The 25,785-nt window shown below is 38.5% G+C and overlaps 1 pseudogene; it reads right to left on the bottom strand.

Annotated features, from left to right (window-relative positions):
* Nucleotides 1–23,720: 23,720 nt before the first annotated feature.
* On the bottom strand, nucleotides 23,721–24,265 carry LOC127196998 (group IIC secretory phospholipase A2-like; annotated as a pseudogene).
* Nucleotides 24,266–25,785: the final 1,520 nt, after the last annotated feature.

The following is a 25,785-nucleotide window of genomic DNA, read 5'->3' as shown; positions in this document are numbered from 1 at the left end:
TCACAGCTTAGGGTGAGATTGTGTGCCCAACTCCACTTTCCTTTCCAATAGTTGGTCTGTCCTGGTCTTTCACAGGTTGTTTAGATGCTGTTGCAAGTTCTGTAAATTCATATGTGTAGCTGCCATGCTATACATGCATGGACTGCCCCCAGGCTCTATACTCTTTTCACTTTTAACTTCTATAATGCTCCCTGAGCCTTGGGGTGGGGGTGAGATGCAGCATATATGCTTTTTTTAGGGTTTAGAATTCTGTATTTATGTTCTCTGCACTGTGGCAAGTTGTGGGTCACTGCATTAATCACCATGTCTTCTAAATAGAAGCGTCTTAGATAAAGGATGAGAGAGGCACTGACCTATAGGCATAATGATAAGTTGTTAGGAGTCATTCTGATACTGTGTGGATTGTATAGATTTAGAAGCATAATAGTAGTGTGTTGTCATCTAGGGCCTATCAGCTGTTTAGCCATAGGCTCTTAGGGAAGAACTCTCCCAAGGATGTGTTCCATCTTCAGGAGCAGGAATTAAATCCATCAGAAAGTGCTTGGTTACTTCCTTCATGTTTGTGCCATTTGCACTAATGGATGTGTCTTGCCAGACCAGTTGCTATGGGAACTCTCAGTGTTCACAGCAGGGTATGATTGATGATTACTGTTTTTTTTCTGGTAGTATGTACTTTCCAGCACCATTAAAGCTACCTGGCCAGGATGAAGTTTCCAGGTTTCTACCAGCTTGGTTTCACCATATTCTATCGCTCAAGTATGGGCTATCTTCAGCAATGAGGTTTATTACCAAGTTCTAGAGGGTAAAGAAAAGCAATAGCAATAGGCTTTGATCATCCATGGGATCTTACTGACCAACAACTCAAAAAAAGTAACTCATAGCTAGAACTGGAATTTTGATTTGTTAGCCTCTGTTGTATACCAGAAGAGTTGCTAAATTACAGGTTAACACAATTGCAAATCTATAGTATGTTTCTAAATGCCATTGTTAAAAGGCCTTAAGTTTCATTTATCCCTCTCCATACTCGTTCCTCTACTCTGCCCTCCACTATTCAACTCTTGTTTAATCTCTTCCATTTTATTATTCTCTTTTAACCACTTATTGTCTTACTAGTGTAATATTCCACTGTAAATTCTACCACATTTTCATTTTCTATTCATCAGTCAATAGACATCTAAGCTATTTCCATTTCCTGGTTGATAGGAGAAAGGCTCAATGGAAATGGAAAAGCAAGTGTCTCTAGAGTAAGGTTAATACCTAAAAGGGGTATGTCTAAATCTTAAGGTCTACTTTTGGCTTTGTGGGTTTCCTCCATACTGGTTTCCATAGTAGGTCTACAAGTCTCATCGCCAACAGCACTGAGTGAGTGTTCTCCCTTCCTCCACAGCCACACCAGGCACACCAGCCTTTTTAATAATTTGTTTTTGTTTTTGTCTTTGTCTTTTTATTGAATTAAAACTTTTGGTGTAGGGGAGGGGAATAATGGGAAAATGGGAGGGAGGGAAGAATGGGAGGATACAAGGGATGGGATAAACATTGAGATGTAACAAGAATAAATTAATAAAAGAATTAAAAAAAAACAAAAAAAACTTTTGGTCTAGAGTGAGATTAAATTGAAAAGAAGTTTTAATTCACATTTTTCTGTTGGTTAAGGGTGTTGACCATTTTAAATATGTTTTTAAAGTGATTTGTATTCATCTTTTGAAAATATCCCGGTTAGTTTTATGCTCCATTAAAAAAAAACTTTGGTTGAGTTTGTAGATATTTATTGGTGTTTTTGGTGGTGTTTAATTTTTGGAATTCTTTATATTTTAGATACTAACCATCTGTCAAATATATAGCTAGTAAATATTTCGTCCCCACTCTATGGGCAGTGTCTTCTCTGGAGGAATGGTGTCCTTTGCTGTACACAACTTTTTATGTTTTATGAGGAAATGTGTATTAATTGTTGGTCTTAAAGACTGTGCTATTATGGTCCTCTGCAGAAACTTCTTTCCTGTGACAATGAGTTCAAACATATTTCCTTCATCAAAATCAGGGTATCAGGTCTTATGTTGTAGATTTTGACCCATTTGGAGTTCAGGCTTTACCAACACAGGATGTGAGTATCTAGTTTAATTCTTCTACATGTATCTGTCTTTTTTGATCAGTGTCTTTTGTAAAAGATGTTTTCTTTTATACTGTATATGTTTTTGGCTTCCTTGTGAAAAAAAGTCAGTTAACTGTAAGAGTGTGGGCATATATGTGGGTTTTCAATTTTACTCCACTGATTAATGAGTCAGGTTTTTTGTAATTAATATGTTGTTCTCATTATTAACACTCTGTTGTATAACTTGAAGTATGGAATGATGATATGTCTAGCAGTGTTTTTGTTGTTATGAATGGCTTGGGTTATCCTGAGTTTTTAGTATTTCCTTATGAAATTTATGATTTTTTTCAGTTATTGGGAAATAGTTCACTGAAAATTTGATGAGGATTTCATTAAAACTCTAGATTTCTTCTGACCAATTTTCAATATTAGTCCTGCCAATATAATAACATGGGAGATCTTTGCATCTTTGGGAATTTTCTTCTATTTTGTTTTTTTAATGTTAAAGATTTTAGTTCTCTGCTTCTTTAAATCATTCACTTTTTTCATGAGAATGCACACACACACACACACACACACACACACACACAGAGAGAGAGAGAGAGAGACAGACAGACACACACATAAACAAATTCAACCAAACATAGATAGATAGATGATAGATAGATAAATGGATGATAGATAGATAGACAGACAGATAGACAGACAGACAATTAGGAATGATATTGAATATATGAACTTTTTTCCAGTCCTTTAAGTTCATCTTTCTTGTGCCCATCTCGCTTTCCTCTCCCATGTAATAAGACTTGGTTTTTAAAATAATGTTTGAATCTTAAATAGATTACTTTGCCAGCTAGTTTTTTTTTAACACTGTTAACTGTTCCTGTTCTCTTAAGACCACTTAATTTAAAAGACCTTCTGATTCTTCTCTTTGATTTTTGTCTTTAGAAGATGAATAGCAGGAAAAAATTAGATTTGACGTGGGCACAACTTCATCTATATAATATATCATTTATCAATCATGAATTATGAAGGTAACATCATATCATATATGAATCCACAAAACACCTATGCATGAAATTAAAAAATACATTAGCACTTTATACTAATTCCATATTCAAGAAGAGGACTTTTGGTTCAAGATATTCATAACTTCTCTGAAAAAAAAACCCATAATTTCCTTAACCTCTGTCAGATTTTTCCAAATGTTAAAATTGCTTTGTTGCCTATTTTCATTGCAACTTGAGAAACTGATTATAGCTAAAAGAACTTTATCTTGCCCATTTGGAGAAATGCCACCAAACACCTTAGAACAGGAAGTGCTTATAACTTGTCTAGCTCCTAGTATGACTAATGATGCCCGGACCAATGCACACAGATTCCTCAGGATACGTTCTCTCTGTGGTTTTGCTTTTGAGTTGACTTTCTTCAAAATGCTGAGCTTATAGCTTAAAATGATACCAAGTGTCCATCTTTACAGGCATCACCAAGCACTTCCAGAATGAGAGGCAATGGAAATCAGTACATAAATTTACCTCACAGACTCTTATCTTTCCTACAAAGTTGTTCAGAAACTTAAATCATTAGGGCAAAGGAAGTGCATGTTGGGGTTTTATATAAATGTTATGGAAAAAACAATAGAATTTATTTTTGAGTTATAATAATAATAATATTTTAGTCCTGTGGGGTTTTTTTCATATTAGGGCAGTCATATTTTCAACTGAAAAACTGATGAATAAAATTGATGAATGAATGACCTCATCCATTTCAAATCATAAAAATTATATTAAAGTCAAAATGCTCTCTAAAAATAAATGCATCCCTTACATTTATTCTAGAATTGTGATACATGAACACTGTTACAGACTAAATTGTATCACAAGACACCATATGGCATATGACAAATCTTTAATGTTCAAGATCTCAGAATATATACAAATGTGAAAACAGCATTTTTAACAACACAATTAATATGGAGTACTTTTTGTCTAAAATCTTACGTATTTCTGGGACAAGGTCTTACCATGTTCTGTGTTGCGTAATCCTCAAACTTGTGTGACAGTTCTCCCGCCTTAGCATCTGGGTGCTGTGGAGACAAATATAAGCCTGCTAATGTAGGATCTTTAATCCTATACAACTGGTGTCCTTATAATAAGAAGAGACAACATAAATGTGTGAGAGCAGAGAACAGACAAGTCAGAGGAGGAATCAGTCTGCTAAACACCAAACATCTCACAAGAAACCAGATCTCCTGACACATGATCACCCAGGTACCAGAGCAGTAAGGAAATAGACATACAGGTCAGAGGACAATTTTCAAGAGTAGGTTCTCTGTTTTCATCATGTGGGCTCTGAGGATTGAACTCAGGACATGTTTAGTGGCAGATGCCTTTACCTGTTGAGCCACTCACAACCACCATATTGTTTCCCCCAAAATACAGTGCCAAAGAATTCCAGTAGCATTTGTAAAATATATAAAATATAAAGTAAAACAGAAACAACTAATTAAAATCAAGAATTATAGTTAATGACTATACATACACAAAATATTTACATTAAAAATTAATATTCCAAAATAATGCCACTGTTTTACTAAGAATTTAGAATAAATTAGTATAAATTAATGAGATCTGAGTAAATTTTGCAGCAACAGTATAAAAGAAGTGTTCTATGACATATACTACTGTTTCTTTACTTTCTTTAAACTTTATTCTAAGCCACTGTCTACCTTGTATATATTACCATCCTTAGCTAATATATCAAGAAACTAATTCTTTGAATATTAAGCTCTCATTTAAGATTTCTGTTTTTAAGATAAAAATATGAAGCTCAATTATTTATCCAAATTTGCATATTCAATAATCATGGCATTGTAATACAAGTCACTAAAGAGGATGGTCCACAACTGGACAATTGCAAGCACTACACTTTGTAGAAGTCAACACCTAAGAGAGAAGATTAGATCGTGAAGTAAACCCAACATGTAGGTTAGGAGAGGGATCAACTTTTCAAACAGGTAATTACACCCATTGAAGTTTGAAAGGGAGCAATTCAGTAAATAGCTTTATAATGTTAGTTAGCTATTGACACTTTTGGCTATCTTAAGGATGAAAAGCTAATAATGGATTTATTAATAAACTAATAAACCAAGGTTATAATGAATATACTTAATTTCTTCCATAAATTCTGGAAGTTTTCCCCGAACAACTTCAAATTACTGTCCACATCTAGAAAAAAATGTTCAAAAAGATAAAAGAAAAGATAAAAGAAAACATTTTGGCTTGCTCCTAATCCAAAAACTACCATTGAAAAAATAACTGAATAATTAGGGAAAAGTTACTTTATGCTAATGAACTCACAGTCCTTTACTACAGTCTCCTTGAACTTTCTCAGACCTACTCTGGAAAGAGAAGGAAGAAAAAAGGTTTAAAATACAGACTTTATATTCCCATGGAGGGAAAGGAGGTAGGCAGCATAAGACAGAACAGGATATGCAGGCAGATGGGAAGCAAATTAATGTTTAGATTCATTGTAGCATGATAAAAAGGACTTAGGATGGAAAGTTGCAGTGAGTGTCTGATTCCAGATTGTGAGGAAATCTTCTAGCTGTAACTGCTCTTCAGGTGATTTGTTGCCTGTAATGAGATGATTATATTTAGGCTAGAAGTTCAAGGTAGAATAAATCATTGCTCCACAGTTAATCAGTGAGATAATCATTCATGGAAGACTTCACAAGGGGAGGTTGAAAACATATCTCACAGAATATTAAGGAACTACATAGACCTAGAAGTTTGATTTACTTTTAAAATAAGTCTGTTGACAATATGGCTCTAACATCTGTAACAGGAAAGGATATATTTAAGAAAAATTATGTTGCTCCTTCAGCCAACCTTCAAAACATATTTCACTGAAATGAACATTTTTTGGGAGAAATAGCTCTGTTATAATGAGTCTATACCAATAGACAATCCTCTTCATTCTGAAATCTATAATGTAGGGAAAAGATCCTCAAAGATGACCTGACAGTTAATAAGGACCATATTGGCTGGGGACAGTTTCTTTCCTGTTTTGAACCATTTAGGCACCTACTCTAACAAAGTTTACCGAACTTGCATCAAGTACTTCGGTGCTTTTGTTTCTTCCCACTATGTAAGTGTTCTTTTTCTTAGTTCCATGGATTTTTCTATTCTGATGGTTTGTTTACCTCTGGCTCTCAGGGAGGCCCAATATCCCAGGTTTGGTCACAGCTTGGTGCTACAGTGGGTAGGACTGAGGTTTTGTGTGTGTATGTGTGTGTGTGTTTTCTATTTTGAGGGAGAGAGACATGGAGGGAGGGAGAGAGAGAGAGAGAGAGAGAGAGAGAGAGAGAGAGAGAGAGAGAGAGAGAGAGAGAGAGAGAATATGATGTTGGGTAGGTAGGAAACAAATACTATCAACCTTATTGCATATACATTTTTAATAAAAGCTATTTGAAAAGGAGCTTCAATTCCCACTATAAGAAAGACACAAAAGAGAGCAAGAAAGCTAATGTGGGTTGCCTATACCACCTGTCTCTTCAAACATAGCCAGACAACAAAGAACAAAAATGAAAGGGAGAAAAGTCTTGGTTAAAAAAAATTTTTTTGAAGCCCCACCATTGTCAGTCTGGACTTGGTCTGATTTCACTTTTCTTGTGGTTTTCAATTTATATCTTTTTCATTTCTAGTCACTGCTGATTTATATCTCTTTGCCTGGAGTTGTGTGTTCAGTGTTTGCCTGTCTCTGCAGCCTTTGTGTCTCAGCTCAGAGGGAAGCTTCTTATCGATAAACTTTTTTACCTTTCTGCATAACTTTGTTACTGCATCCTCTCCAAGGCGTCCATTCTCCATCTTAGTCACCCCTTAGTGTCCTTAGGAAAACTTTCCATCATATGAGATACATGTGTATATGGTTGTTATTTGTCTGACATTTTCACTGGGTTCTTAGCTTCAGGCTAGACAGAATGATGTCTTGTGTGCTTTTGTGTCTCTATCACTTATATTGAACTACACATTCTTAGTCGATGCTTAGTGAATCATGAGAGAATAAACATTTAGTAGTAATCCATTTGTGCATCTAGAAACAAAGATGAACAAACTTACAAAATTAATCATAGTAAAATCACTCTTTTGTGTTATTTGGAGTTTGAGAGATAATGAGATGTTTGAGGCACTCTCTAAAATAAATCTTTTGGAATGTGGCCTAGGCTTTTTAGTGACAATATACTTCCAGCATTTGGTCTGAGTTGGTGTACTGCATTTAGTTCAGTGTGAGCTATTCAAAGGATCACTAATTTTAAAATAGGAAAAGGTCCAAAATAAATTAGGACTAGAGTGTGCTCCTTATGAGTCCTGAGTTTTATTTTCTTTTTTACTAACACTGATAAGGCACGAATGAGCTGCTGCTAATGTTACTGCCTTTCCTTCCCTACCCCCTCCTATCCCTCCTTTTTCCTTCCCCTCCTGTTTCCCTCTTCCTTCTCCTCCTCCTATTTTGGGGCAACACTCTGCTAACTATCCCAGACTGACTTGAAGTTAATTAGCTATGTACCTCAGCCAGGTCTTGAACTCAAGACCTTTTACTTTAGTCTCCATTCACTAACGTACACCAGCATGCAAACTCATAGGTAAAGTTTAACTTACTAGTTTTAATCTTCATGGTCTTCATCTTTAAAATAAAGATGAAACAATTACTAAGGCCTTTACTGAAGTTTTGATATTTTTCTGAAGATTTGGCATTTAACTTTTGGTATATGATCCAACTCATGATTCACCAAAGGCATCAGGAAGTAAAAGGAGAGGTATGTAATTGACATAATATTCTATATATTCAGAATTATTTTTATTAATCAATAGAATTACATATATGTACATTCAATCATTTAAGTATATTTTGTTTTAATCATTTCTTATGAATGAGCTACCTATCTTATTCCAGGCCCTGTGATAGCTGTTGTGGAGAAATATTAATCAGAACTGCCGTAGTTTCTACTGTCTTAGGAGCTGATGTGAAATCCAACCCATATCTATACTGCACTGAAAAATCACCCTGTGTTTATCTGTAATTACATTGGCATTCTTGGCCTCTATGAAGGTTTGTCTTCCATTCCTGTGACAAAATGCCTGAGACAATCAACTTACAAGGAGGAAAGGTTAACTGAGACTCATGGATAAATAGATTTTACTTATTGGATTTATTATTGGACTCAACAGTTTAAGAAAGCACAGTATATCAAGAAAAGAATGTATAACAGAGGAGATCAGTTTACCTCATGGCTGGAGGAAGCAAAAAGACAAAGAGACTGGGTACCAATATCTTTATTTCAAATTCAAATTTAAATGACATAAAGAACAAAAAACATGACTTGTTTGAGTTGGTCGTCATAAGTGAAGTGAGATTGTTAAGAAGTTATTTCTGAAGTGGTACAAATATGCATAGCTTCACATGTCTGAAACCCCCATTCCTTACCCGCCCCTCTGCTTGCCATACTCCTGTTTTATATGGCTCAAAGTCCACATAGAAGCATGCAACCTTGCATTGAGATTACTCCCAAGTAGTCAAACAGTTGAGGTGATGGCAGACACAGAAAGATCAAATTCTGGAAACTTAGATATTGATGTGAACTCTTTCCTTGTCAGGGAATCTGTTGTTATAGCAAACAAACAAACAAACAAACCCATGTTGTCCTGTTGTACAAGGGATTATTACTTCACTGAAGCCTAGTGTATAGAACAGTCAACTAGCAGCCTGTAGAAAGGTGAGTGTAACTCTTTGGTTGTGAGGGCCCCCTATAGGATCATAGGATTAAATAGTTGAGCCTGGATAGGGGTATTGTTTGGAGACACTGTGGAACCTTCTGAAGAAGGGACCTAGCTGGAAAATGCAGATGACTGTAGGATAGTGCACTGAGGTTTACAGTCTGGTTCCAGTTTCATCCCACTCTCTAAGCTTCCTAACTGTTGTTGCTATGATGTAGACAGCCATCTTATTCTCCTTTTGCTATTTCCCCAAGCTGCTTCTGACACCATGACTGACTCCTGCCCCGCCCCCCTCCCCTTCTCCCCGCACACCCCCATCCCATGAAGCTCTGGCTCAGTGAACCAAAGTGAATCTCTTCTTTATTTAACTGCTTTTTGTTGGAGATGTTTTCAAACTGATAAAAATAGAAGTAACTAATTCCTAACACTAGGGCCATTACTGTGACTTTCTGACCATCTCCTTCTTAGGCATCTGTTTGGACTACTCTTCTAGAAAAATTGCAGGCTGTTAGAAAAAGAGATTAAAGTACTATGGTGTCAGCATGTAGAAGGCAAGAATGCCAACATAAATGAAGACAGTGAAGTTCTTGGATATAAACCATGAGAAAAAATGTGGGCTGTATTGAGAATAGGACTAGTGGCCATGCTGTATTCTCACCAAAAATCTAACTGCGTCCCTCCAATGTGCTGAGTGAAAACAAATTTGAAAGTTTCAACTATTTTGTTTGGTAGAGGAAATTTAGACATACTCAGTTTTGGGTATGGGAATTTCTCACTATTCTTAGCTATGTTACAACATGTACAAGTTGTTGAGGAAAAAAAAAGAGCTGAAAGTTGTATAAAAGAAAGTTCCAGACCAACCATCTACAGTTGTTAAAAGAGATCAGTACAATTAAAGAGAAACCTCAAACTTCACACTTTGCACTGGAAAATTCAGACAGGTATCTTCTGGACAAGATCTCAGCCAGTGCTGTCTCCAGCTTGTAAAAATCAAAATTCATTTGAGAAGGAAATTGAACTGAGAATTGCCCTAAGGGAGTCCCTTGCTTGAATGCAACTACAAAGGAAGGTCTTTTCCAAATTTCGCTGCCAAGAAACATAGAAGCCATGTATAAGTGCTGCAGAAAGGGGGCGGCATTGCCTCTTGAGCTGACAGCAGGACTTGGTAGCATCCTCTTCCTACTGCTCAATTTGCAATGTAAAATTTAAAGCAGGGAGCTGGGTTCCAAGAGACTTTCAGGAAAGTTCCAGAAAGCAGTGATGGCCAAGTAATGTATGGCAGAGTTGGATTTCCTGTTATGAGCTTCTGAGAGCTCAAGGCAGAAACTGTAAAAGTGTGAAGATGAAGATTGAGTTGGAATGGAGAGACCCTGGGAAATCGAACATGTCAGTAACGAGACATCTGCCAGTGAAAGCTATATAAGAAGGTATGGAGTTGAGCTGGCCTAAAGAAATGGCTAGAGATGCTGCAGGCAGCAGAATTGAGAGGGTGAAGGTGGGGCTACCCTGGCCCATGGGAGCCCAAATGATGCCACCATGAGCCTATGTACTGTACATACACATATCTTAAGAGATTGTTTACTTTGTTGTCTTTTTGCTCTGGCCTGATTTTTCCTTGCAGTGTTTGTTCTGTCCTGTTGTAGACTAGAATTATGTGATTTGTACTTTGTTTGCATCTTACATTTAAGAAATTGCCTCGAGTCTAAGAAGGGAATGAACTTTAAATCATGTTAGAGCTATGAGAGTATGGGGATGTGTAAAGTTGGAACAAAAAGTTTGACATTATGAAATGTTCAGAAGTTTGTGGTTGTAGGGAAAGAAGTTACAGTTTGGATGTGAAGTGTCACCCTGAGGCTAATGTGTATAAACACTAGGTCTAAAGCCAGTGGTGTGGTTTTGGAACTTGTGGGAAGTTTGAAAAACGAGATCTACTTGGAAGAGGTGAGAGAATGGGGCTCTAGGTTTATGGACCACTCCAGTCTCACTCCAGGCTTTCTGCTTCCTAACTGTGAAGGGACATAACCAGTCTGTTCATCCTCCTGCTACCACAGTCACGAGCTTGCCTTCCTGGCCTGCCTTTCCCATCATATTTCTCCCTAGTCCACGGAGCTGTGAGCCACAGTGAGATTCTCCTTTACTGAGGTGTTTTCTTGTCAGGTCTGTGAGCACAATGATGAGAAAGGCCAGCAACATGTACAGTTACTCTGAATAGCATTTGAAGGGTTAGTTTTAGTCTAATCTTTCCTGTGAGGATACCCGATGACAACTTCTTTGCACTAAGCCCTACCTCTTGCAGGGTCCGCCATCTCCCAAGACTGCCACACGCAGGTGACTAAGACATTTTTAAACAGGCCTTCAAAGGATAGTCAGATTCTCATTTTGGTATTATTACTTTAACCTTATCTTTACTAGAATACACAATTTTGTAAGAGATGTAGATCAGGAATGGCATTGCATTTACTGCCCAATAAGCCCAATTCATAAGATTTGAAATGTTTTTCCTATAACTTAATAATTCCAACCAACTTAAATTATCACTTCAAGAACTTAAAAATGATATTGGCAGTTTTGTCTGATTCAATCATTAAATTATTTCTTTAGGTAAAACAATGTTGTATTCATTTGTGTTTTTTGTTAACCCTACAAAGCCCTGAGAAATATCAGTATCCCTCACTTTAGCTGGTTTAAAAGAGTTGTGAGGTATCTCCCATTGTTATATGATGGTTAAATGGGCATTCTTCTGTGAATGTGGTATAAGGGCTCTGTGCAAAGAGAAACAGGGAACAGTTGGAAATGAGGCTGTCAATCACTTAAGAATTGGGTATGAGATGGGTTCTATGCCACAGATTTATGATGTAAACCATGGTTGCTAAGAGCAAAGCACACTTAACTGTATCTATATCTTCATTTAGTTTTCTTATTGAGACTAATAAGGCTTTTAAGTTGCTTAGAGATCACATTTGTTATTACTCCAGGAACATTTTCTTAGTAAGTTCACACGTAATAAAGTCTTGATTTTCCAGTCCTAATTGAAAAGTCATACATTACCTTTGTCACTCTGAACTCACTGTGAATTTATTTAATGGATATCTAGATAAGAAATGTTTAGCTTTAAAACATATAACATGTTGTATTTTAGAATTCATCTGTTCTCATGACTAATTGCCCTTTTTTGACTATGAGGTAATTCCCCTTTCTCAAAAGTGTAAGTATGGTGACCAATAAAAAATGGCATTGAAATTGGGAAGCTTAACTTCAGCTGAAGTTAAGATGCCTGACTTCATCCACCTTTTCTCTTGAAAAAAAAAAAGTCTTGATTTTCATACCTAAAATATAAAAAACATGTTTGTTTCTTGCTGGCAGTTTTCTCATCCCTTCCTCAAGGTCATAGAAAAAGACTAACCAATTAAAAGACTACAAAAAAAAAAAAAAAAAAAAAAAAAAAAGAGGTCAGAGTGAAAGTCGGCTATAGCCTGAGTGTAAATATACACATAGTATATGCCCAATATTCACCCAATGGATCCATATGAGACTACCTGTTTTTATACACCTGTGACCACAAAACATGGGAATTACATATTATTCAGACAAGTAATTCTCATGTCTCAGGCAATTGCTTCTAGTTTAAGGGGCAAGTATGTGAATCAAAGCAAGGCCCCATGTCTCAGGGATGGACAAGATGATGACAGGTGGGCTCTTGTTGCTAGTTGCAAAGTTGACTGTTCAGGTAGCTCTGATTTTGTAAATAGACAGAGGAAGACTATAATAAGAAGAGAGACCAGAGCATGGAGATGCAGAGAAGGGATGCAGAGACATACAGCATCCCGGAGAAGGGATGCAGAAACATACAGCATCCCGGAGGATTCAGTACCTTAAGCCTCATCTTTTCATTGTGAAAGCTGTTCTATATGTCAAGTACCCATGACACCAGGAATAAATAAAATATCTGAGCTGGATTCACTCTTTCCTATGGTTTTGTTTTTAGTTTTACATATATTTATATTATTACAACATATACAATAAGCTACCTACACCAAGAAGAACCATGAAACAATTAGGAATTATATAAATGTTATATTCTTAGTGTTTTGGCTATTTGTATTTGACAGTCTTAAAGAAAACATCTTTCTTATCTTGGTGCATCTAAAATTCTGAATATAAATCAATATCTATCATCTCTCATCGTTATCAATTTAAAACATCTATCTAGACCTAAAAAATCTGAACCCCTAAACAACTAATCTTGATTCTAAAACTAAACTATCTGATTTTCAACCCCATTAGGGACTTGAGAAGGAAAAAAAATAGATTACCTGAGTATACAGGGGGTGCAGGTTAGCAGCTTCCCAAATGAGAAGATAACAGAGACAGTTTGCTACCTGATCAGTCACACAAAACTCTATAACGTTGGAGCATCCTCTTCAGCCTTCTGTCCCAATATATCTGACAGACATATTTGTGAGGCAGGAATTATTAAGGACTTGCCTACCCTGCTTTGGCAGAGTTTGGCCATCAAATCTGCCTGCATGCTAGTTTGCCATTTTTTAGGCAGAATTCTGTCTGTCATAGAAACAGGACATTTTGCCCAGTGGCTTGTTTGCCAATTTGAAGCCATTTCTATAAGGAGGTTCTTTGATGCTCATCATCCTCTTTGAGGTAGGCTAGGTGTTGCCAGGAGTTAACCTGTCTCATTATCAATGAATCTTAAAATAATAAAAACCTTTTAAAATGCCATATTCTTTATGTCTCTGTAGTTTTTGAAGAACTTATATAACTATTTTACCTTATCTTTCTATAGAATCATATCTACCAGTTGCACCTAAGATGTATATTCTTGTGATAAAAATAGCATTGACCAAAGAAGGATGAAAAGTTAATAAAAATTATCATAATGTCTATATTAAATATGAGAGAAAAATCAATTTAATATCTTTATGGAATAAGAAAAGGAATTGGTGCACTCCTCATAGTTGCCATTGGATGGACGGGCTTTTGTTTCTCCCTATAAGAAACAATTATCAGAAGGTCTAGAAGTATGATGTTTAACCCACCTAAAACAAATTTGTTAGAAGAATTAAGTATGTAACATAATTATTGACTAATTAAAATAAATAATTGGTTAGGTCTGTCATAACTACACAAAAAAGCATTTCCACTAATTCTTTCTAAAAGTTTTTGTTACATTCTTGTAAAAGAGCTGCTAATAATTTGACATGAAGAAGTAGGAAAACAGTAAAAACTTTCAGTAACATTTCCATACGCTTAGACAAAGATAGTGTTTTAAAGGGATGTTGGGTTGTTTTGGAGCTAGAAAGGTGATTGAGCCATTAAGGGCACTGACTGCTCTTTTACAGTTCTTGGGTCTGAGTTCTTTGCACCTACATGGTGGCTCAAAGCTATCTGTAAACTACAGTTCCAGGAGATCCAATGCTCTGTTTGGCTTTTCAGGCACCAGGCATGCATATGGTGTGCTGACATACATGCAGTCAAATAAACCCATACAAATAAAACAAAATAAAATAAAATAAACTGCAATAGACTATGGAAACAGTATAAACTGTGAAAAATAAAAGAGAAATCTGAAAAATACAGACAGGATTACATAAATGCACTATATTAAGTCATAAAAAGCACCTTATAGAACCCCAGAGGCCTCTTGGGCTATGTTTCTTCCTTTACCCTGTTTAAAGGGGCTGTATTTTCTATAGCCAAATACTTGTATTTCCTATACTACTTAACAGCATAAAACAAAATGTTAAGGGTAATTTTCTGCATCCTCATAATTTATACTTTTGGTATATTAATTTTTATATTAGTTATAAACATGTGGAATGGGGAGAAAGAAGAAAAAGAATATTACCAGAATTGACACTTCACCTTCTAGGTCCCTTCCTGGTAGGAAAATTCTTCTGGATTTTGTTCAGCATTTAAGATTTTCTGCTAAACTTATCAAAGGATGTCAAACTAGCTTTGTATGCACTAGTGGATGCAATTCTCAGAGCAGCAGACATGGGAAAACCTGAATCTGAACTTGTTACAAGTTGAGGAGAAAAGGTATGAGGATAATGATCAATAGATGTGACACTATTTTCATTAAGAACACACAGAACTGTCAGACATTTGGAGATAGAACTGGGCTGAGACATGGTCTTGGATTAGAAAATAACAGGCTGTGTTGTGCTATGGGCTCCTAGGACACCTCTGCTGTCAGAAATGCTCTTCCCAGGGTAGATTTTCTAAACAGCAATGTAGGAAATAGATGAACCTGACCACTGTCAACAATGTACCAAAGCTCTCCATATAAACTACTGTAGTCATACGTGCATATACACAAAGATTTGAAAGTAACTTGTCAGAACCTGACAGTCTTCTGTATAATGTTTTATTCTAAGTGATCATTTCACTTGGATAACATTGTTCACTTATTATTAAATGTGGAAGAAAATTAGAGACACCTGTATTCTTCCATTATATATGAAAAGTATCATGGGACTTAGATTTTTGTTATGTTTTGAAGCTACTTGAAGCAATTTCAGGCTGTCTTTGGCATCATGTGGAAACCTTAAAGTGAAAATGTATACCAGTATGTACTGCCACTAGCATTCTCTATAGTGCATTATAAGAAGATACAGAATTTAAGTTATATTTTGATTTGTTCTCTCTCTCTCTCTCTCTCTCTCTCTCTCTCTCTCTCTCTCTCTCTCTCTCTCTCTCTCTCTCTCTCTCTCTCTCTCTCTCATGCACACATGCCTTTCACTGAGTTTGTGAGGAGGTCAGAGAACAACTTTCAGGAGTTAGCTCCCCCGTAATGTGTTTTTTGAGAACTGAAATTAGGTCATCAGGCTTGGCCACGGGTAACTTTACCAGCAAAGGCTGGCACCTTAACTTTAGTTATTTGTTCATTATTTAATTTTCATACAATTTATTTTGATCATATCCTTTCCCTTCTCCCAACCCCCTCCAGATCTCGCCCCCCTCCACTCCTTACCCACCCAACTTCATGCTCTTGTGCTCTCCCTCTCTCTCCCTCTCTGAAGAAAAGTTAATAAACAAAAGTCTAAACAGACTGGTATTCAGAGAATGAAAACATCTTTTGAGGAAGGCAGAACAGAAGACTACAAGTTTGTGACTTTCTTGACTCAAATACTTAGTAGTTCCTTTCCTGAGGCTTTGCATCTATAGCAATAGGTTTTGTATTAAAATATATCCTAAAATTTACTCACAAAGCAGGCTTGAAACCAATTTTCACAAGTGTATGATTCATAAATTATAAACTTGTATATTTTAAATTAATGCTTCTTCATTTGGATGTCATCCTATATTGTTTATGTGAGGAGAGTTGTGTAAACATGATCTGCAAATAACTGCAAGCTGAATGACCTCAATGAGCCCACTGTTCTTCTAATTGAGCACTTTTATTTCATTTACCAGATCACTTCCTTCTCCACAGTTGCTGAAATTTTCTTTGTTTTTTCCCCAGCAGAGGGTGCAAAATATTAAACCTTGGATGTACCACAGAAAATGAGTGAACTTGGAAACCCTGAGAAGTGGAGACAAAAATACTTAACTGCTTATGACATTGGATTCAATCACAAAGGAGGGAAAGGGCATAACACAGATGCTCCGTTCACATGGTCATGATTGTCAGAAATCATGAGAGGCTGACTTCCCTAGGAAAATGTGCAAAATCAGGGCACTCAACTCATGAAATAAGTATTAATTAAATTAAAATTAATTAATAATACAGTGAAATGAAAAAATAATTATTTATTAAATAGATGTAATTAAATTAAATGATAAATAATTAAATAAGTGTAAGTAAATACTTTACACTCAGTAGGCAGAACACAGCACTCTTTTGGTATGCTCAAATAAAAATTTTATATTTTAAGTGTAGAAAAGAGACAACTCAACCGGCATTAATTCAAGAAATTTCTAAATATCATTCAGTATAAAACCCCCTCCAGCTAATTTTGATACAATCTACATGCATCCTAGATATATAATAGATAAGTTAAAGTTCCACCCTCTTGTTATGATGGGTTGAAATGGTGGCCATAGTTCACTTCTGCCTATATCTATGCCTGAAGATTTTTCTGTTTTTGTCATAGAACCAATATATACTCTTAACAATACCCTTGAGATTGCTCTGTGGCACTTTGCTCTTTGCTTTCTCTCCTTCTCCTTCTTCTTCTTCTTCTTCTTCTTCTTCTTCTTCTTCTTCTTCTTCTTCTTCTTCTTCTTTTCTTCTTCATCTTCTTCTTCTTCTCCTCCTCCTCCTCCTTCTCCTTCTTCTTCCTCTTCTTCTCTACCCACAGCTAGAGGCTAATATCATGACAGAAGCACAAGCTTCAGATGTGAATTTGTAGGAAGATTTGATCCTTGGCATCTCTGCCATCACCGTGAGAAAAAGCTAATTGCTGTATCATCAGCCAGATTCTCAGAGTCAACACAAGCAGTGCAAACTGCGCCAAATTCAATAAGGAGCCATGCCCAGTCAGAACCACACTTGAAGCGCTGCTCTCTAACTAAACACAGCTAGATCAACTCAACCACAAATATGTGAGTATGCATAAATAAGTTTTTAAGCCACAGTGTCTATGGAATTTTTTTATAAACTAATATTATAGTTATAGTTTTAAATACAGTAGAACCAATCCATCCCTCTGTGCTATCCACTCACTAATCAGATAAACTTGCAGATGAGTATAATTAGTTTATATTCAAGATAAACTACTTCTTCTTTTGATTTAATTAAAAAACAAAAGCAATGATGACAACAAATCTATGAACAAATCAGTGAGGATACAAAATTAAAAGCTCATAGTTCGTCCCTTTGGGAGGACTCTTTAAATAAGATGCATAAACTAGCAAATGCCACTGTTGTAAAAAGTTCTTTCTGACTGAGAGTCATTGAGCATTGGTGAGAACTATGTCTCAGAAGTTCAACTCTCTTTAAGTTCATAGGCATCAAAGTGAAGTGTGAATTTCATCACCCACCTCAGTCTAATAAAACAAGAAACATAGCTGAGAAGGTTGAGTTCTTTTAAAATTTAAATTAAATTAAAATTTTGACACAGACAGTTCCAACACAGCTTTAGCAGTAAAAGTTCATACCAGTTCAAAAAGAATGAATTATCTACCTTCTTAGGTCTCAGATGCCTACACTGGGATTTTACTAAATCCAATGATCAATAAAGCACAGACCTGTCCTCTGAGTGACTCTGACAGGGCTAGAAGAGTTAAAAAGAACAAAATGAAACTATTCTACAGATATGATTGTACAAATCATACATGAATTTAAAAGTCTTGCCAGCAATGACGATTAAAGCAGGCAGAGTAAGATGAATGCAAGTCCAAATACAGTTGAGTCCTCTTTAGAAGATCAGAACCTGCTATAGAGGCCTTAGTGGAAGGGGGATGAAGCTAAAGACGTTTAGAAAGGAAGAGTAAGCTAGGAGTGAAAGGTGTTCAACTTCAGTTTGTAACAAATATGATAAATTTTAAGCATTATTTCTTATCAAACTAATGGGAATGACATAATGTAGAAAAGCATTGGCTCTTTGTAAAAGCTTGAAACTGAGGCAAATGCATTAAAATGTTAATTTGAGATGTTTCCTGAATGATAGACAGTAACTAGATGGTCTTCTAATCCTTCCTGCCTTAGGTGTCCTTCTGGATGATAGTTTGGAATATGTCAGGGAAAGAAAATGAGAGTGGTGTGGGACAGGACTTCATTTGCATTGGAAATGAAACATGAAATAATTTTTTAGAAGCCTGAAACCTAAGGTCAGCCTCAACACCGGTGATACTGCATGCAGTGCTGACAAGTGCTGTTTACGGAGATAATAACAGCAAAGATAGCCTCAGCCTGCAATAGAATCAACCCTTGTTCATCTGTGTCTCTGATTATCAGTTGCATGTGACAGGTTTCAACAACAACCCTCATCCCCAACTATAGGAACATGGAAGAGGGTCAAGGTCTCCCCTCAGGCAGATTCATGGAAGGTAGGAGGAAAATCCATCAAAGCACTATCCAAAGATATTCCCTGATGATTCCTCTAAACAAAACCATGAAAATATATTCCCAGTGTCCATAATAAACACTCTCCAAAGTGCTTCTACATCTTTTCATATACCTACCACATGACAGCAGCAGAGTCCTGCCACAAACTTAAAATGGACAAACAAGAAAATTGGCAATAGCCTGTGCTGTTTTGGGTGTCGCTGACCAAAACCTTATGAGCAATCATCTTGTGCTTGACACTGTGGTTTTCATTTAATATCTCACATTTTTGGGGAGCAGCCTTGAGGTACTTCTGTTAATATTTCTTTCATAAGATTATATTTAAATTACCTTATAAGGTAGTAGGGTTTCATAAGACTCCTCCATCCACCCTTTTCATTAACCCAACTCCTATCCCTTCTTTTTCTCACATTCTTTGCTCATCCCCCTTAAACCTTCATCTCCCTGTATTCTTCTGTCCATTAAAAAATTTTCACATGTGCTCTACTCCATCTTCTATTATATTTTAATATGACTTGGAAGAGTATAAATTCTCTTGTAGTTCTTTTTTCTTCCTCTTGTATACTCTTTGCATATAATCATTTCACTGAAATATTTTCTAATACTTGAAGGTGGGAATGATAGATTTCAGAACAATACGACTCCTGTATTATCCTCAATCCATCTACCTGGAGCAGATGGGGCTCCATATACCACACTCATGCCTCTCAACTCCTCTTTTTTAGGGTCTCAGACAAGATTTCAGCCATCCCCACCCCTGAATTCTTGAAAGAACCTTCTTCTCAGATAGTGGCCACTGATCCCCAAGCAGACAGCTATCACAGAGCTCCCAAAGTATTTGATTCTTGAGTGCTTCCTCTACCATCTGACATATCCTTGGAGTAGACAGAATTTCTGCTTCTCTACCCTCATTAAGTGCATCTCCATTATAGAAGAATGATTGCCCTTCCAAGGGAGTAGCATATCCTGCAAGCACCAAGCTTCAGTGTTCTCAGCTCTGAGTCCAGGCACAACATTGACTGTGACTCACATACCATCCATAACTTATCCCACCTGCTTTCAGTGCAGAATCTGGGACCAGAAGCAAAAGAAACCTGGATCTCACATAGCAACATGGTCCTCTGTGTTTAGCATCATCCTGATTCCTCTTCTTCCAGACATTTTTCCAGGTTGGAACCAGTCTCTGATATGACAGAACCCTCCACAGAGTGATGTGCTCTGGCTTAGCCTAGCCACACTGGTATCATGCATGGCCTTTCCCTGATAATGCAAGCCTTCAGATTCCTGTCCCTTACAACCCCCTCCTCACATCTACTTTCTGTACAGGGACAGGTTGGGGGAAGAAAGATGACTGTGTGGACTGAACAACTAGGCAGAGCTCAGGACCATGATTCCCAGGCCCTCTGCTGACCCTTCTGTCTTCATGTGCTCTGCTTTCTCAATGCAGGCTTTAACCTCTGACATTGGTAGAAGCTGCTACAGCTCTCATCATTCTCCTTGGAATTCAAAATTCTTAGACATGAGTCTGTGTGTGTTTCTTTCTATCTTTGAATCCTCTGCTGGTCAGCACTGTACATGGCCCACAGTGTGAGCTAAATACATATATGTTTGGTAAACTACTAAGTGAAGGCAGCCTCATGTGCTCTCTACCATTTCACCAACCCAACTATCATCTACAAGACCTACTGGGGAGGGGATGGGGGCAGTTGACCACATTCAAATAATCTCCAAGTTTGGCCCAAAAGCTGAGAACCTGACAGTATCTTTGAATAAATACCAGCATCATCAGCAAGGTACAGCTGTGCAGCAAGCCACAGGGAAGCAGAAACATCATGACAATGTAGCTTCCTGTATAAGGCTCCTAGTCTTGTGTTCTTCAGGTTGGCCTGGGGTCGTCCATACTTGTGAAGTCTTTGAGCTCAGTGATCTGATGATGCTGATGCTGATGCTGACCCAGCAAGATCTCATCATCCAGGAGGTTGAACCCAGGCTTCCTCCTGGGGTTTGCTGGATGCAGGTGTCGTGACAGCACACTTGCCTGGAACTCACTGGAGTCTGCACTTCAGACATTCACTTTTGCAACATTGCTGAGCAAAGTTCCAGATTCAAGGGATGAAAAGGAGACTTTGCCCTTGACAGATGTGCTGAATGCTAGGGCATGAAAAGTAAGTGTCACCAAGTTTGCTCTCCCACCGGCAATGGAAGAGGGTACTCCTTCCTTTACATCCTTGTCAGCATGTGCTGTCACTTAAGATTTTTATCTTAGCCATCCTGAGAGATGTAAGAGTCTGAGAAAATTGAGACTAGCTCTACCCCAGGAGCCAGCTATGTCTCTACTGAATATGTATCCAAAACATGATCCACAATACAACAAGGACACTTGCTCAACTATATTCACAGAAGCTTTATTCATAATAGCCAAACCCTAGAAACAACCTAGATGTCCCTCAACCAAAGAATGGACAAAGAAACTGTGGTACATTTACACAATGGAATACTACTCAGCTATTAAAGAAAGAAAAGAAATCGTGAAATTTGAAGGCAAATGGGTGGAACTAGAAAATATCATCCCAAGTGAGGTAACCCAGTCCCAGAAAGATGCACATGCTATGTATTCACTTATAAGTGGATCTTAGTCACATAGTACAGGATTAAAATACTACAATGCACAGACTGAAAGAAGACAAGTAACAAAGAGAATCCAAGGGAGGATGTTTAAATCTTCTTCAGAAGGAAAAATAGAATAGATAGAGGTAGTGGTTGAAGAGAGGGAACAAGATAGGAGAAGGAGCATTGAAAGATATGAGGATGGAGATCAGACCTTAGGAGGTTAGAGATGGGAAAACAGAAGGTCTGTAGAGAGAAGAGAAACTGTGGGTGGGGGCATCTCTGTGACAAGCTGAAGACATAAGTCAGGGGGTAGGCTCCTGCTAGATTATGAAGGGTACTCTAGCAAAGGCTACTACTAGTAGGGACCATAGACACCGAAGACAATCACATTAACTAGACAGGACTCCTAGTAGAGAGAGGGGAACACCAACCCACCACAAAAACTTGGGCTCAAAGTTTACTCTGTCTACAAGATGTGCAGGGATAAAGATAGATCAGATAGAGCAGAGATTGAGGTGCTGCCCAACCAATGCCTGGCCCAACCCAGGATCCACCCTACGGGAGGGAGCCCACCCCTGACACTCTTAATGATACTCTGCTATGCTTGCAGACAGGAGCCTAGCAGTTATCCTCTGAGAGGCTCCACTCAGCAGCACTTCGGAACAGATGCTGAGACTCACTGCCCAAAACTGGGCTATGTGTATGGAGTCCTGTGGAAAAGTGGGGAGAAGGAGAAAAGAACCTGGAAGTGACAGAAATCCAAGAGAATACCAACAGAGCTGAGTAACAAGGATGCAGAAGGGCTTGCTGAGACTGAAGCACCAGTCAAGATCCATGCATGGATTGGACCTAAGCCCATAACAGAGATGTAGCCAATGGGCAGCTCAGACTTCATATGGGTCCTTTAATAATGGGACCAGGGCTATCTCTGACATGTATTCTCTTGCCAGCTTTTTGATCATTTCTCCCTGGTGGGACTGGCTTGACAGGCCACAGAGGAAGAGAACACACTTAGTCCTGATGTGACTTGAGCTGGGGAGGACGGGAATGGGGAGCTCTCCTTTTCTGAAAAATAGAAGAGGAGAGAAAAGGAGCAAGGGAGAGAAGGTGGGACTTGGAGGAGAAGAGGCATGGGGCTATAACCAGGATGTAAAGTGAATAAACAATTAAGAAATGTATACACTAAATATGAGTGCATGTAAATAGTAAATGTAAATAATAAATAAATAAAGTAAGTAAGTAATAAGTAAGTAATAAGTGTCATCATGCACATGCATGGAGGCAAGCATGGTCACAGTCGCATCCACCATCCACCTTTTCAGTCTGGTACCATGAACTTCAGACTCCACCCTCATTAGACCTTCTTTGTTTACTAGACTTACAGGAACAGAGGCTTCTAAATTGGAATAGGGATTTGGATTGCTTTGGGTCCACTCTCTCATGTCCTCTCTCCATTTCTTGATGTCATCTTCCCCATGGTATCCTTGTGGCAATAGTACACACCATTGTTCTAACAGTGCCCCACTTCCTGAGACAGAATAGCCGGCTTTCTGCCAGGGCTGAGAGTGGGCTGGGGCTGGGGGTTTACAGAGGGCAGGCCTGGAAAAAAACAAAAGTGAAAATAGGGCCAGAATCCAAGGGATGCTCTTGGGTGGGGCTGTATCTTCTAGGATAGATACCTGCTTTGTTCCCAGACAATCTGGTTGAAGGGCTAGGGTCCCCAGTTTAACACAACATCCCACATGGATTGGAGTATAGGAGAGTTTTAAGCTAGATCCTGGGGCTCATTTCCCTTTCTGTGACCCTATTTTTTTAACCTTTTAAAAAAATGTTTAAATCTTTTTGAAGCAGGGTCTTAGGAAGCCCAGGCTAGCCTTGAACTTACCGTGTAGTGGAGGCTGCCCTTGAACTCCCATATCTCCTTCCCCTACTGGCAAATGCTGGAATTAGAGAATGCATCCTCTTCCTGTTCCTTTCTTTTCTTTCTTCCTGATAACTTATGTCTGAGTGTCTCACTTAATAACCAGATACCCCTAGTCTGTTTCCAGGGTAGGCATTCTCCATTTCTCCAGTCTCCAGTTCCCTGTGCTGAGTGAGAAGACCCTCCCTAGACAGCAATGCTGCTACACGAGCCTCAGAGCTGTTGGAGGGAGACATCTTTCTAGAAGGGCCACAACTAATGCAGGGTGCCGTGTGACAGAGGGACAGTGTGGTCTCCCTACCACTGGAGTTTGTGTTTGCCGCACTGGGTCCAGCTAAGGAAGATCTGTTTGAAGGTTTTCTCATCTGTAGCCATGTTCTACTTGAAGCAGTAAACAGACTGCTTTTGATACACACAGGCCTTCTGCCCACAGAGGCAGCTGCCACCCAAGGTGCATCCTGTTGACACAGGCCACAGTCCCATTAACTATGCTGAACTGGCAGCCATTCACGCTGGCCTGGCATCCATGTTCCTTAAGCTTGTGGTAAGAAAAGTTGTGAGCCCAGTAGTACTTGTATATAGCATCCACACGGATTCCTCTGTCCCCAAGACCACAGAAGCAGCCATATCCATAATAGGAGAAGTCACTGTGCCCTGTGACGTGTTTGACTATTCTCTGGAACTGTCAGAGGGTGCTGAGGGTGGGGGTTGTCCAGCAGAAGATGAACACAATGAAAACAGCAATGCCCTTCATTTTCAAAGACACCAGGAGGTCCATGGTGCCAGAGTTCCACCTTCATCTGCCAGTTCAGCTCCACTAGAATGGCTGATATAGTGGACTATAATTTCTGAGGACATAAGCATGAGAGAATAGCAAAGTAGAAGGATCCAGAGGGTCCTAGAAACCTACAAGTAGAACATTATGATAGGCAGATTTGGGCCCAGAGGTCCCGCTCAAACTAAGGCACCAGCCAAGGACAATACAGGCTATAAGCTTATAAACCCTACCCCAGATCTAGCCAATGCTCAGAACATTCTCCACAGTTGAGTGGAGAGTGGGATATGACTTCTCATGTACCTGGTGCTTCACATTTGACATGTCCCTGGATGGGGAGACCTGGTGGCACTCAGAGGAAGGACAGCAGGTTGCCAAGAAGAGATTTGATGCCCTATGAGCTATACAGGGGAGGTAATCCCCCTCAGGAACAGTCAGTCATAGGGGAGGGGAATAATGGGAAAATGGGAGGGAGGGAAGAATGGGAGGACACAAGGGATGGGATAACCATTGAGATGTAACAAGAATAAATTAATTTAAAAAATTAAAAAAAAATTTCTGAGGACGGTGGAGAAAACCAGACAGGCCATGAGACTCCAGACCTCAAAGTCTCCCAAGCAGAGACAGAATCAGACCAGGTCAGAATGAAAGAGAAAGGTGTGGAAGAACGCCTTGAGTGGATGTAGCAGTTGTCAATAAAGCGCCGTTTATTCAATTGGCTGGGCAGAAGAACAGGATGTGGAAGGCAGGGCTTAGAAGGGAGGTTGGAAGAGCTGATTGCTGAACATTTGAGAGCTGGAGAGAGAAGCTGCCTGAGGAGGATCAGAATGGCAAGTGATTGGGATATGTGTAGGTTATGAGGCTATAGGATTAGAGTAGTTAAGTTTAGTTTACTAGTAGATTACTAGTAGTTTAGATTCTGTCCAGCGCAGGGCTTGCAGCTTTAAAATAAACTACACTCTCACTGTATCAGTTATTGGCTCTCTAGGCCACACAGATAAGTTAACTACAACAGAAGCGGACAGAGGTCCAGGCCCAGGGCTCTGGCCTCCATGGGGAAAGGCCACACCAAGGTCCTGTGTCTGGAATCTCATGAACCAGGGGATTTGTTCCTCCACCTTTGTGCCAAGGTTTGTCCCCTCTTGTAGTTTCTTAAAGCAACTTTGTTTTCCTTAACCTTTATGCTGCCCTCCCCTTTCCCCATTATCATATCTCCACTACCTGCTTGAACCTTTTGGCTTCCAGTAGACCCCTTTTCTCCTTACTGTTCACCAATATTATACCATCCCCTTTATCACAGCAATGTTGACAGCTGTGTTGGGAACAGTGTACACGGTCATCTCCAGGACAATACTAATGAAACCAAATGCTAAAGTGTTTAATAATCAAGATTCTAGTGTTAGACACTAGTTCCCCATTGTTGTGACCTTCTATGAGCTAATGCCACAGACACATAACATGAGGTGCTTGAGACTCTCTGAGGGTGGTTCTGTGCTTTCTTTTTGTTTGTTTGTTTGGTTTTTGAGACAGGGCTTCTCTGTGTAGCCTTGGCTGTCCTGGAATCACTTTGTAGACCATGCTGGCCTC

This window comes from Acomys russatus, chromosome 13 (genome assembly GCF_903995435.1).
Source record: "Acomys russatus chromosome 13, mAcoRus1.1, whole genome shotgun sequence".
Taxonomy (NCBI): Eukaryota; Metazoa; Chordata; class Mammalia; order Rodentia; family Muridae; genus Acomys; species Acomys russatus.
Note: the sequence above shows the minus strand (reverse complement) of the source record. Positions and strands in the feature narration are given on the sequence as shown.